Below are 12,920 nucleotides of genomic sequence, written 5' to 3'. Positions count from 1 at the left end.
ATGGTCTTGTGACATAATAGGTACCTTGATTGAGGTATTTCCATTCGAAGATTCAATCTTTACTCATTAAAACACTCTTCGGGACGTCGATGGGATCCTGAATATGTTTAACTCAAAACTCTCATTTTCTTTCAAAGATTTAGTATCTTTATACATTAAAATGGTCTTATGACATAATAGGTACCTTGATTGAGGCATTACTATTCAAAGATTCAATTTTTACTCATTAAAACACTCTTCGGGACATCGAAGGGAACTCGAATAAGTTTAACTCAAAACTCTCATTTTCTTTCAAAGATTCAATCTTTATACATTAAAATGGTTTAGTGACATAATAGGTACCTTTATTGAGTTATTTTCATGTGAAGATTCAATCTTTACTCATTAAAAGACTCTTCGTGACTTCATGGGTAACTCGAATAAGTTTAGCTCAAAACTCTGACTTTCTTTCAAAGATTCAATCTTTATACACTAAAAAGGTCTACTGACATATTAGGTACATTGTTGAGGTATTTTCATTCAAAGACTCAACCCTTACTCATTAAAACACTCTAGTGACATGATAGGTACCTTGATTGAGGTAATTTCATTCAAAGATTTAATCTTTACTTATTAAAACACTCTTCGTGACGTGAAAGGGATCTCGAATAAGTTTAACTCAAAACTCTCATTTTTTTTCAAAGATTTAATCTTTATATATTAAAATGGTCTTGTGACATAATAGGTACCTAGATTGATGTATTTCTATTCAAAGATTCAATCTTTACTCATTAAAGCACTCTTTGGGACGTCGAAGGGAACTCGAATAAGTTTAACTCGGAACTCTCATTTTCTTTCAAAAATTCAATCTTTATATATTAAAAAGGTTTAATGACATGATAGGTACCTTTATTGAGTTAGTTTCATTCAAAGATTCAATCTTTACTCTTCAAAACACTCTCCGTGACGTCAAAGGGATCTCGAATAAGTTTAACTCAAAACTTTTATTTCCTTTCAAAGATTTAATCCTTATACATTAAAATGGTCTAGTGACAGAATAAGTACCTTGATTGAGGTATTTCCATTCAATGATTCAATCTTTACTCTTTAAAACACTCCTCGAGACGTCGAAGGGAACTCGAATAAGTTTAACTCAGAACTTTCATATTCTTTCCAAGATTCAATCTTTACACATTAAAAAGGTTAAGTGACACGGTAGGTACCTTTATTCAGTTATTTTCATTCAAAGATTCAATCTTTACACTTTAAAACACTCTTCGTGACGTCAAAGAGATCTCGAATAAGTTTAACTCAAAACTCTCATTTTCTTTCAAAGATTTAATCTTTATACATTAAAATGGTCCAGTCACATAATAAGTACCCTGATTGAGGTATTTTCCATTCAATGATTCAATCTTTAATCATTAAAACACTCTTCGGGACGTCGAAGGGAACTCGAATAAGTTTAACTCAGAACTTTCATTTTCTTCCAAAGATTCAATCTTTATACATTAAAAAGGTTTGGTGACATGATAGGAACCGTTATTCAGTAATTTTCATTCAAAGATTCAAACTTTAATCTTTAAAACACGCTTCGTGACTTCAAAGGGATCTCGAATAAGTTTAGCTCAAAACTCTCATTTTCTTTCAGAGATTCAATCTTTATACATCAAAATGGTCTTGTTACATAATAGGTACCTTGATTGCGATATTTCCATTCAAAGATTTCATACTTACTCATTAAAACACTCTTCGGGATGTCGAAGGGAACTCGAATAAGTTTAACTCAAAACACTCATTTTCTTTCAAAGATTCAATCTCTGTACATTAAAAAGGTTTAGTGACGCGATAGGTACCTCTATTGAGTTATTTTCATTCACAGATTCAATCTTTACTCATTAAAACACTCTGTGTGACGTAAAAGTGATCTTGAATAAATTTAACTCAAAACTCTCATTTTCTTTCAAAGATTCAATCTTTATACATTAAAATTGTTTAGTGACATAATTGGTACCTTTATTGAGTTATTTTCATTCGAAGATTCAATCTTTACTCGTTAAAAGGCTCTTTGTGACTTCATGGGTAACTCAAAACTGTTTAGCTCAAAACTCTGATTTTCTTTCAATGATTCAATCTTTATACTCTAGAAAGGTCTAGTGACATAATAGGTTTATTATTGAGGTATTCTCATTCAAATATTAAATCTTTACTCATTAAAACACTCTTCGGGACGTAAAAGGGAACTTGAATAAGTTTAACTCAGAACCATCATTTTCTTTCAGAGATTCAATCTATATACGTTAAAATGGTCTAGTGACATAATAGATACCTTGATTGAGGTAATTTCATTCAAAGATTCCATCTTTACTCATTAAAGCACTCTTCGTGACGCCAAAGGGATCCCGAATAAGTTTAACTCAAAACTCTCATTTTCTTTCAAAGATTTAATCTTTATACATTAAAATGGTCCTGTGACATAATAGGTACCTTGATTGAGGTATTTCCATTCGAAGATTCAATATTTACTCATTAAAACACTCTTCGGGACGTCGATGGGATCCTGAATATGTTTAACTCAATACTCTCATTTTCTTTCAAAGATTTAATATCTTTATACATTAAAATTGTCTTGTGACATAATAGGTACCTTGATTGAGGCATTACTATTCAAAGATTCAATTTTTACTCATTAAAACACTCTTCGGGACATCGAAGGGAACTCGAATAAGTTTAACTCAAAACTCTCATTTTCTTTCAAAGATTCAATCTTTATACATTAAAATGGTTTAGTGACATAATAGGTACCTTTATTGAGTTATTTTCATGTGAAGATTCAATCTTTACTCATTAAAAGACTCTTCGTGACTTCATGGGTAACTCGAATAAGTTTAGCTCAAAACTCTGACTTTCTTTCAAAGATTCAATCTTTATACACTAAAAAGGTCTACTGACATATTAGGTACATTGTTGAGGTAATTTCATTCAAAGACTCAACCCTTACTCATTAAAACACTCTTTTATACGTTAAAATGGTCTAGTGACATGATAGGTACCTTGATTGAGGTAATTTCATTCAAAGATTTAATCTTTATTTATTAAAACACTCTTCGTGACGTGAAAGGGATCTCGAATAAGTTTAACTCAAAACTCTCATTTTTTTTCAAAGATTTAATCTTTATATATTAAAATGGTCTAGTGACATAATAGGTACCTAGATTGATGTATTTCTATTCAAAGATTCAATCTTTACTCATTAAAGCACTCTTTGGGACGTCGAAGGGAACTCGAATAAGTTTAACTCGAAACTCTCATTTTCTTTCAAAGATTCAATCTTTATATATTAAAAAGGTTTAATGACATGATAGGTACCTTTATTGAGTTAGTTTCATTCAAAGATTCAATCTTTACTCTTCAAAACACTCTCCGTGACGTCAAAGGGATCTCGAATAAGTTTAACTCAAAACTTTTATTTCCTTTCAAAGATTTAATCCTTATACATTAAAATGGTCTAGTGACATAATAAGTACCTTGATTGAGGTATTTACATTCAATGATTCAATCTTTACTCTTTAAAACACTCCTCGAGACGTCGAAGGGAACTCGAATAAGTTTAACTCAGAACTTTCATATTCTTTCCAAGATTCAATCTTTACACATTAAAAAGGTTAAGTGACACGATAGGTACCTTTATTCAGTTATTTTCATTCAAAGATTCAATCTTTACACTTTAAAACACTCTTCGTGACGTCAAAGAGATCTCGAATAAGTTTAACTCAAAACTCTCATTTTCTTTCAAAGATTTAATATTTATACATTAAAATGGTCCAGTCACATAATAAGTACCCTGATTGAGGTATTTTCCATTCAATGATTCAATCTTTAATCATTAAAACACTCTTCGGGACGTCGAAGGGAACTCGAATAAGTTTAACTCAGAACTTTCATTTTCTTCCAAAGATTCAATCTTTATACATTAAAAAGGTTTGGTGACATGATAGGAACCGTTATTCAGTAATTTTCATTCAAAGATTCAAACTTTAATCTTTAAAACACGATTCGTGACTTCAAAGGGATCTCGAATAAGTTTAGCTCAAAACTCTCATTTTCTTTCAAAGATTCAATCTTTATACGTCAAAATGGTCATGTTACATAATAGGTACCTTGATTGCGGTATTTTCATTCAAAGATTTCATACTTACTCATTAAAACACTCTTCGGGATGTCGAAGGGAACTCGAATAAGTTTAACTCAAAACACTCATTTTCTTTCAAAGATTCAATCTCTGTACATTAAAAAGGTTTAGTGACGCGATAGGTACCTTTATTGAGTTATTTTCATTCACAGATTCAATCTTTACTCATTAAAACACTCTGTGTGACGTAAAAGTGATCTCGAATAAATTTAACTCAAAACTCTCATTTTCTTTCAAAGATTCAATCTTTATACATTAAAATTGTTTAGTGACATAATTGGTACCTTTATTGAGTTATTTTCGTTCGAAGATTCAATCTTTACTCGTTAAAAGGCTCTTCGTGACTTCATGGGTAACTCAAAACTGTTTAGCTCAAAACTCTGATTTTCTTTCAATGATTCAATCTTTATACTCTAGAAAGGTCTAGTGACATAATAGGTTTATTATTGAGGTATTCTCATTCAAAGATTAAATCTTTACTCATTAAAACACTCTTCGGGACGTAAAAGGGAACTTGAATAAGTTTAACTCAGAACCCTCATTTTCTTTCAGAGATTCAATGTTTATACGTTAAAATGGTCTAGTGACATAATAGATACCTTGATTGAGCTAATTTCATTCAAAGATTCCATCTTTACTCATTAAAGCACTCTTCGTGACGCCAAAGGGATCCCGAATAAGTTTAACTCAAAACTCTCATTTTCTTTCAAAGATTTAATCTTTATACATTAAAATGGTCTTGTGACATAATAGGTACCTTGATTGAGGTATTTCCATTCGAAGATTCAATCTTTACTCATTAAAACACTCTTCGGGACGTCGATGGGATCCTGAATATGTTTAACTCAAAACTCTCATTTTCTTTCAAAGATTTAATATCTTTATACATTAAAATGGTCTTGTGACATAATAGGTACCTTGATTGAGGCATTACTATTCAGAGATTCAATTTTTACTCATTAAAACACTCTTCGGGACATCGAAGGGAACTCGAATAAGTTTGACTCAAAACTCTCATTTTCTTTCAAAGATTCAATCTTTATACATTAAAATGGTTTAGTGACATAATAGGTACCTTTATTGAGTTATTTTCATGTGAAGATTCAATCTTTACTCATTAAAAGACTCTTCGTGACTTCATGGGTAACTCGAATAAGTTTAGCTCAAAACTCTGACTTTCTTTCAAAGATTCAATCTTTATACACTAAAAAGGTCTACTGACATATTAGGTACATTGTTGAGGTAATTTCATTCAAAGACTCAACCCTTACTCATTAAAACACTCTTTTATACGTTAAAATGGTCTAGTGACATGATAGGTACCTTGATTGAGGTAATTTCATTCAAAGATTTAATCTTTACTTATTAAAACACTCTTCGTGACGCGAAAGGGATCTCGAATAAGTTTAACTCAAAACTCTCATTTTTTTTCAAAGATTTAATCTTTATATATTAAAATGGTCTAGTGACATAATAGGTACCTAGATTGATGTATTTCTATTCGAAGATTCAATGTTTACTCATTAAAGCACTCTTTGGGACGTCGAAGGGAACTCGAATAAGTTTAACTCGGAACTCTCATTTTCTTTCAAAGATTCAATCTTTATATATTAAAAAGGTTTAATGACATGATAGGTACCTTTATTGAGTTAGTTTCATTCAAAGATTCAATCTTTACTCTTCAAAACACTCTCCGTGACGTCAAAGGGATCTCGAATAAGTTTAACTCAAAACTTTTATTTCCTTTCAAAGATTTAATCCTTATACATTAAAATGGTCTAGTGACAGAATAAGTACCTTGATTGTGGTATTTCCATTCAATGATTCAATCTTTACTCTTTAAAACACTCCTCGAGACGTCGAAGGGAACTCGAATAAGTTTAACTCAGAACTTTCATATTCTTTCCAAGATTCAATCTTTACACATTAAAAAGGTTAAGTGACACGGTAGGTACCTTTATTCAGTTATTTTCATTCAAAGATTCAATCTTTACACTTTAAAACACTCTTCGTGACGTCAAAGAGATCTCGAATAAGTTTAACTCAAAACTCTCATTTTCTTTCAAAGATTTAATCTTTATACATTAAAATGGTCCAGTCACATAATAAGTACCCTGATTGAGGTATTTTCCATTCAATGATTCAATCTTTAATCATTAAAACACTCTTCGGGACGTCGAAGGGAACTCGAATAAGTTTAACTCAGAACTTTCATTTTCTTCCAAAGATTCAATCTTTATACATTAAAAAGGTTTGGTGACATGATAGGAACCGTTATTCAGTAATTTTCATTCAAAGATTCAAACTTTAATCTTTAAAACACGCTTCGTGACTTCAAAGGGATCTCGAATAAGTTTAGCTCAAAACTCTCATTTTCTTTCAGAGATTCAATCTTTATACATCAAAATGGTCTTGTTACATAATAGGTACCTTGATTGCGGTATTTCCATTCAAAGATTTCATACTTACTCATTAAAACACTCTTCGGGATGTCGAAGGGAACTCGAATAAGTTTAACTCAAAACACTCATTTTCTTTCAAAGATTCAATCTCTGTACATTAAAAAGGTTTAGTGACGCGATAGGTACCTTTATTGAGTTATTTTCATTCACAGATTCAATCTTTACTCATTAAAACACTCTGTGTGACGTAAAAGTGATCTCGAATAAATTTAACTCAAAACTCTCATTTTCTTTCAAAGATTCAATCTTTATACATTAAAATTGTTTAGTGACATAATTGGTACCTTTATTGAGTTATTTTCATTCGAAGATTCAATCTTTACTCGTTAAAAGGCTCTTCGTGACTTCATGGGTAACTCAAAACTGTTTAGCTCAAAACTCTGATTTTCTTTCAATGATTCAATCTTTATACTCTAGAAAGGTCTAGTGACATAATAGGTTTATTATTGAGGTATTCTCATTCAAATATTAAATCTTTACTCATTAAAACACTCTTCGGGACGTAAAAGGGAACTTGAATAAGTTTAACTCAGAACCATCATTTTCTTTCAGAGATTCAATCTATATACGTTAAAATGGTCTAGTGACATAATAGATACCTTGATTGAGGTAATTTCATTCAAAGATTCCATCTTTACTCATTAAAGCACTCTTCGTGACGCCAAAGGGATCCCGAATAAGTTTAACTCAAAACTCTCATTTTCTTTCAAAGATTTAATCTTTATACATTAAAATGGTCTTGTGACATAATAGGTACCTTGATTGAGGTATTTCCATTCGAAGATTCAATATTTACTCATTAAAACACTCTTCGGGACGTCGATGGGATCCTGAATATGTTTAACTCAATACTCTCATTTTCTTTCAAAGATTTAATATCTTTATACATTAAAATTGTCTTGTGACATAATAGGTACCTTGATTGAGGCATTACTATTCAAAGATTCAATTTTTACTCATTAAAACACTCTTCGGGACATCGAAGGGAACTCGAATAAGTTTAACTCAAAACTCTCATTTTCTTTCAAAGATTCAATCTTTATACATTAAAATGGTTTAGTGACATAATAGGTACCTTTATTGAGTTATTTTCATGTGAAGATTCAATCTTTACTCATTAAAAGACTCTTCGTGACTTCATGGGTAACTCGAATAAGTTTAGCTCAAAACTCTGACTTTCTTTCAAAGATTCAATCTTTATACACTAAAAAGGTCTACTGACATATTAGGTACATTGTTGAGGTAATTTCATTCAAAGACTCAACCCTTACTCATTAAAACACTCTTTTATACGTTAAAATGGTCTAGTGACATGATAGGTACCTTGATTGAGGTAATTTCATTCAAAGATTTAATCTTTATTTATTAAAACACTCTTCGTGACGTGAAAGGGATCTCGAATAAGTTTAACTCAAAACTCTCATTTTTTTTCAAAGATTTAATCTTTATATATTAAAATGGTCTAGTGACATAATAGGTACCTAGATTGATGTATTTCTATTCAAAGATTCAATCTTTATTCATTAAAGCACTCTTTGGGACGTCGAAGGGAACTCGAATAAGTTTAACTCGAAACTCTCATTTTCTTTCAAAGATTCAATCTTTATATATTAAAAAGGTTTAATGACATGATAGGTACCTTTATTGAGTTAGTTTCATTCAAAGATTCAATCTTTACTCTTCAAAACACTCTCCGTGACGTCAAAGGGATCTCGAATAAGTTTAACTCAAAACTTTTATTTCCTTTCAAAGATTTAATCCTTATACATTAAAATGGTCTAGTGACATAATAAGTACCTTGATTGAGGTATTTCCATTCAATGATTCAATCTTTACTCTTTAAAACACTCTTCGAGACGTCGAAGGGAACTCGAATAAGTTTAACTCAGAACTTTCATATTCTTTTAAAGATTCAATCTTTACACATTAAAAAGGTTAAGTGACACGATAGGTACCTTTATTCAGTTATTTTCATTCAAAGATTCAATCTTTACACTTTAAAACACTCTTCGTGACGTCAAAGAGATCTCGAATAAGTTTAACTCAAAACTCTCATTTTCTTTCAAAGATTTAATCTTTATACATTAAAATGGTCCAGTCACACAATAAGTACCCTGATTGAGGTATTTTCCATTCAATGATTCAATCTTTAATCATTAAAACACTCTTCGGGACGTCGAAGGGAACTCGAATAAGTTTAACTCAGAACTTTCATTTTCTTCCAAAGATTCAATCTTTATACATTAAAAAGGTTTGGTGACATGATAGGAACCGTTATTCAGTAATTTTCATTCAAATATTCAAACTTTAATCTTTAAAACACGCTTCGTGACTTCACAGGGATCTCGAATAAGTTTAGCTCAAAACTCTAATTTTCTTTCAAAGATTCAATCTTTATACGTCAAAATGGTCTTGTTACATAATAGGTACCTTGATTGCGGTATTTCCATTCAAAGATTTCATACTTACTCATTAAAACACTCTTCGGGACGTCGAAGGGAACTCGAATAAGTTTAACTCAAAACACTCATTTTCTTTCAAAGATTCAATCTCTGTACATTAAAAAGGTTTAGTGACGCGATAGGTACCTTTATTGAGTTATTTTCATTCACAGATTCAATCTTTACTCATTAAAACACTCTGTGTGACGTAAAAGTGATCTCGAATAAATTTAACTCAAAACTCTCATTTTCTTTCAAAGATTCAATCTTTATACATTAAAATTGTTTAGTGACATAATTGGTACCTTTATTGAGTTATTTTCATTCGAAGATTCAATCTTTACTCGTTAAAAGACTCTTCGTGACTTCATGGGTAACTCAAAACTGTTTAGCTCAAAACTCTGATTTTCTTTCAATGATTCAATCTTTATACTCTAGAAAGGTCTAGTGACATAATAGGTTTATTATTGAGGTATTCTCATTCAAAGATTAAATCTTTACTCATTAAAACACTCTTCGGGACGTAAAAGGGAACTTGAATAAGTTTAACTCAGAACCCTCATATATCTTCAGAGATTCAATCTTTATACGTTAAAATGGTCTAGTGACATAATAGATACCTTGATTGAGGTAATTTCATTCAAAGATTCCATCTTTACTCATTAAAGCACTCTTCGTGACGCCAAAGGGATCCCGAATAAGTTTAACTCAAAACTCTCATTTTCTTTCAAAGATTTAATCTTTATACATTAAAATGGTCTTGTGACATAATAGGTACCCGGATTGTGGTATTTCCATTCGAAGATTCAATCTTTACTCATTAAAACACTCTTCGGGACGTCGATGGGATCCTGAATATGTTTAACTCAAAACTCTCATTTTCTTTCAAAGATTTATTATCTTTATACATTAAAATGGTCTTGTGACATAATAGGTACCTTGATTGAGGCATTACTATTCAAAGATTCAATTTTTACTCATTAAAACACTCTTCGGGACATCGAAGGGAACTCGAATAAGTTTAACTCAAAACTCTCATTTTCTTTCAAAGATTCAATCTTTATACATTAAAATGGTTTAGTGACATAATAGGTACCTTTATTGAGTTATTTTCATGTGAAGATTCAATCTTTACTCATTAAAAGACTCTTCGTGACTTCATGGGTAACTCGAATAAGTTTAGCTCAAAACTCTGACTTTCTTTCAAAGATTCAATCTTTATACACTAAAAAGGTCTACTGACATATTAGGTACATTGTTGAGGTATTTTCATTCAAAGACTCAACCCTTACTCATTAAAACACTCTTTTATACGTTAAAATGGTCTAGTGACATGATAGGTACCTTGATTGAGGTAATTTCATTCAAAGATTTAATCTTTACTTATTAAAACACTCTTCGTGACGTGAAAGGGATCTCGAATAAGTTTAACTCAAAACTCTCATTTTTTTTCAAAGATTTAATCTTTATATATTAAAATGGTCTAGTGACATAATAGGCACCTAGATTGATGTATTTCTATTCAAAGATTCAATCTTTACTCATTAAAGCACTCTTTGGGACGTCGAAGGGAACTCGAATAAGTTTAACTCGGAACTCTCATTTTCTTTCAAAGATTCAATCTTTATATATTAAAAAGGTTTAATGACATGATAGGTACCTTTATTGAGTTAGTTTCATTCAAAGATTCAATCTTTACTCTTCAAAACACTCTCCGTGACGTCAAAGGGATCTCGAATAAGTTTAACTCAAAACTTTTATTTCCTTTCAAAGATTTAATCCTTATACATTAAAATGGTCTAGTGACATAATAAGTACCTTGATTGAGGTATTTCCATTCAATGATTCAATCTTTACTCTTTAAAACACTCTTCGAGACGTCGAAGGGAACTCGAATAAGTTTAACTCAGAACTTTCATATTCTTTTAAAGATTCAATCTTTACACATTAAAAAGGTTAAGTGACACGATAGGTACCTTTATTCAGTTATTTTCATTCAAAGATTCAATCTTTACACTTTAAAACACTCTTCGTGACGTCAAAGAGATCTCGAATAAGTTTAACTCAAAACTCTCATTTTCTTTCAAAGATTTAATCTTTATACATTAAAATGGTCCAGTCACACAATAAGTACCCTGATTGAGGTATTTTCCATTCAATGATTCAATCTTTAATCATTAAAACACTCTTCGGGACGTCGAAGGGAACTCGAATAAGTTTAACTCAGAACTTTCATTTTCTTCCAAAGATTCAATCTTTATACATTAAAAAGGTTTGGTGACATGATAGGAACCGTTATTCAGTAATTTTCATTCAAATATTCAAACTTTAATCTTTAAAACACGCTTCGTGACTTCACAGGGATCTCGAATAAGTTTAGCTCAAAACTCTAATTTTCTTTCAAAGATTCAATCTTTATACGTCAAAATGGTCTTGTTACATAATAGGTACCTTGATTGCGGTATTTCCATTCAAAGATTTCATACTTACTCATTAAAACACTCTTCGGGACGTCGAAGGGAACTCGAATAAGTTTAACTCAAAACACTCATTTTCTTTCAAAGATTCAATCTCTGTACATTAAAAAGGTTTAGTGACGCGATAGGTACCTTTATTGAGTTATTTTCATTCACAGATTCAATCTTTACTCATTAAAACACTCTGTGTGACGTAAAAGTGATCTCGAATAAATTTAACTCAAAACTCTCATTTTCTTTCAAAGATTCAATCTTTATACATTAAAATTGTTTAGTGACATAATTGGTACCTTTATTGAGTTATTTTCATTCGAAGATTCAATCTTTACTCGTTAAAAGACTCTTCGTGACTTCATGGGTAACTCAAAACTGTTTAGCTCAAAACTCTGATTTTCTTTCAATGATTCAATCTTTATACTCTAGAAAGGTCTAGTGACATAATAGGTTTATTATTGAGGTATTCTCATTCAAAGATTAAATCTTTACTCATTAAAACACTCTTCGGGACGTAAAAGGGAACTTGAATAAGTTTAACTCAGAACCCTCATATATCTTCAGAGATTCAATCTTTATACGTTAAAATGGTCTAGTGACATAATAGATACCTTGATTGAGGTAATTTCATTCAAAGATTCCATCTTTACTCATTAAAGCACTCTTCGTGACGCCAAAGGGATCCCGAATAAGTTTAACTCAAAACTCTCATTTTCTTTCAAAGATTTAATCGTTATACATTAAAATGGTCTTGTGACATAATAGGTACCTTGATTGAGGTATTTCCATTCGAAGATTCAATCTTTACTCATTAAAACACTCTTCGGGACGTCGATGGGATCCTGAATATGTTTAACTCAAAACTCTCATTTTCTTTCAAAGATTTAGTATCTTTATACATTAAAATGGTCTTGTGACATAATAGGTACCTTGATTGAGGCATTACTATTCAAAGATTCAATTTTTACTCATTAAAACACTCTTCGGGACATCGAAGGGAACTCGAATAAGTTTAACTCAAAACTCTCATTTTCTTTCAAAGATTCAATCTTTATACATTAAAATGGTTTAGTGACATAATAGGTACCTTTATTGAGTTATTTTCATGTGAAGATTCAATCTTTACTCATTAAAAGACTCTTCGTGACTTCATGGGTAACTCGAATAAGTTTAGCTCAAAACTCTGACTTTCTTTCAAAGATTCAATCTTTATACACTAAAAAGGTCTACTGACATATTAGGTACATTGTTGAGGTATTTTCATTCAAAGACTCAACCCTTACTCATTAAAACACTCTTTTATACGTTAAAATGGTCTAGTGACATGATAGGTACCTTGATTGAGGTAATTTCATTCAAAGATTTAATCTTTACT

The sequence above is a fragment of the Cornus florida genome, unplaced genomic scaffold (genome assembly GCF_030987335.1).
Source record: "Cornus florida cultivar Cherokee Brave unplaced genomic scaffold, ASM3098733v1 CherokeeBrave_3.0.0_Hap2_Chr05, whole genome shotgun sequence".
Classification (NCBI taxonomy): Eukaryota; Viridiplantae; Streptophyta; class Magnoliopsida; order Cornales; family Cornaceae; genus Cornus; species Cornus florida.
Note: the sequence above shows the minus strand (reverse complement) of the source record.